This window comes from Sinocyclocheilus rhinocerous, unplaced genomic scaffold (assembly GCF_001515625.1).
Source record: "Sinocyclocheilus rhinocerous isolate Xijiao unplaced genomic scaffold, SAMN03320098_v1.1 scaffold877, whole genome shotgun sequence".
NCBI classification, from domain to species: domain Eukaryota; kingdom Metazoa; phylum Chordata; class Actinopteri; order Cypriniformes; family Cyprinidae; genus Sinocyclocheilus; species Sinocyclocheilus rhinocerous.
In genome coordinates this window covers 178904-181474 of record NW_015662177.1, presented here as the reverse complement: position 1 = coordinate 181474, position 2571 = coordinate 178904, and the positions used below count along the sequence as shown (strand labels likewise).

General features: G+C 39.4%; 1 long non-coding RNA gene across 1 annotated transcript; it reads right to left on the bottom strand.

Annotated features, from left to right (window-relative positions):
- Positions 1-212: 212 nt before the first annotated feature.
- On the bottom strand, positions 213-2571 carry LOC107727909 (uncharacterized). The gene is made up of 3 exons (XR_001638407.1): positions 2534-2571; positions 384-518; positions 213-283 (listed from the first exon to the last, which is right to left on the bottom strand). It is a non-coding gene; the product is annotated as an uncharacterized LOC107727909 (long non-coding RNA).

Genomic DNA, 2571 nt, shown 5'->3' with positions numbered 1-2571 from the left:
TGTATTTCCTAATTTTTTTTATTTTTAATGTAAATATACAGTATCTACAGTATATTGTCAAAAAATGTATATATATAGCCTTATGGGTTAGCACAGAAATTACATACTTCACCTTAGAAACTGTCATAATTAAATTAACATAAATCCATGAAATGGATGTCATATGAATATGTATACATTCTTTTATTAGGCATTAACACAGAAAAGTCGTGGACGTGAACTAAAAGCATCTGGGTCTTTTGCAAGGTCTTGACATCTTCGCAGTATCATCTGTATCCATTCCCTTTTAAAGAACAGTGATTCAATGGATTAGCTTGAACACTATATTTTAAAAAGTAATATAATGCTAGTTATGCTCAGGACTGTGATAGAACTGTACCTACCAGCCTGCATAAAGCAGAAGCAGGGCGTTTGTGGGAGCAGGTCGTGACACTCAAACGTATTCTCTGGAAGGCTGCAGTCAGTTCATCTATGGAGGATGAACGGTGCCCAGTCTTAGCACCCTCAAAGGCGGGAGCCTGCCAGAAAGCAGAGGTCCAAACATGAGCAGGGGTCTGTCCAAAAGCTTGGACCTGACTGGAAGCAGGGGTCTTCCAGAACGTTGGGGTTGGACCGTGAGCAGAGGTCTGCCCAAAAGTGCAGGTCTGACCTCGAGCAGGGGTCTGCTGGAAGGCTCGGGTCTGACCGTAGGTAGGGGGCTTGCAGAAGGTTGGGGTCTGACTGTGAATAGGGCTCTGCCCAAAAGCTAGGGTTTGACCCTGACATTTAGAATATGAAAGTGATGCTGCACCAACTTTTTGAGTCTCATTACTGAAACTCATCTTCTGGAAGGTTGAGATCAGTTCATCAATGAAGGATGATGGGTTTTTAAACCCACAGTGCACAGTTAACCCACCACTCCGAAAAAAAGCAGCAGTTAGGCCAAAGAAAACCTGCCCTGATTGCTGGCTAAAGGCAATCTGACTGAAGTCAGGTAGTCGTTTGAAGATTACACACTGCATTGCACTTTGTTGGGCAAAGCTGCAGCTCTAATTACTGCACTGGGAGATTTTTAAATACATTTACTCAATGGTTATACTCGTACGCAGTACTCAACTCCCTTGTCCGCTCCTTTTTCCTAATCGACACTTTGCAGCATATTAGTAATCTGCATAAGCGAAGATTCTATTTTAGAACGGTCGGTATATTTATTGCTTTTTGCTTCATGTTAAGACGTCATAAGTAAAGCCACTGCCGTATTGGGATTTCCACAAATTCTATTGAATAAGAAATCTTTTTTTTTTTTTTTATAAGTAAACATTAGCCTATCTTAACCAGTCAGGAATTTGTAGGCCTATTTCAAGTTTCCTTGTACATTCTTAAAACGCAAACGTCCTAAGCATGTGAAGGTTTTTTTTAACTTAAAGAGTAAAGTTATTTTTTTATTATTATTTTATTACAATAGCGAACATCAGATCAGCAAATGAACACTTCAACGTGTATTAGGGGAGAACCGGGGCGAAAGTAACGCGGGACGAAAGTATCAAAGCGATTTTCTCAGAGACCTGATTACATTTTCATGCCAAGCTTTGACAGCACGTTCAGCATGCAACCCTTGACTGAGCTGCCAAATATCACGTGATTTCGTCATCGCTTCCCGCGGTTAGGTCCGGAAAGCAGTTTTCAAGTACGGTAAGTAAATTACTGAAGCTGTACTTTTTTTTCTAATTACAAGTTGTGTTTCTCGTTTCCGAACATCAGATCAGCAAATGACGCCCCTGCTCTCCCCTACATGTGACAACGTTTTATTCAAAGACCCAATTCCTATGCAAACTCTCATGCTAGTAAAAAGCCATGATGTGGACGTTGGTCAATTAAAAACATCAGCAAATAAAATTTACGCGCTTCACAATTTATAGCCTACTTGCGACAGTCAGAAATAACTTTATTTCCAAGCATGTCACTCCGAGCAAGATTGCATTGTAGATCTTAATTTTTTAATTAGAAGTATTAATTATAATGCAATATCGAAATAGAGACTTGTATTGTAATATTCAGTTTCGGCTAATAATCCCAGATATGTGTTCATGTTAAACATTTCTTTCATTTTGTGTGGGGTATCCGTGTCAGCAGTATGCAGTAGACATATGAACGATTTCTATATATTGCTTATCCTGCGCAAAAAGACCATAAAACTTACAAATTACAAAAAAGATACAAATAGCATCCGAAGTAAACGCTGCTAACGAGGTCATTAAAGGGATAGTTCACCCAAAAATGAAAATTTGATGTTTATCTGCTTACCCCCAGGGCATCCAAGATGTAGGTGACTTTGTTTCTTCAGTAAAACACAAACAAAGATTTTTAACTCAAACCGTTGCAGTCTGTCAGTCTTATAATGGAAGTGAATGGGAATCACGGTTTTGAGAGTCAAAAAAACATACACAGACAAAACCAAATTAAACCCTGCGGCTCGTGACGATACACTGATGTGTAAAGACACAAAACGATCAGTCTGTGCAAGAAACTGAACAGTATTTATATCGTTTTTTACCTCTGATGCACTGCAATGTCTGAACTGTCCTGAGCGCG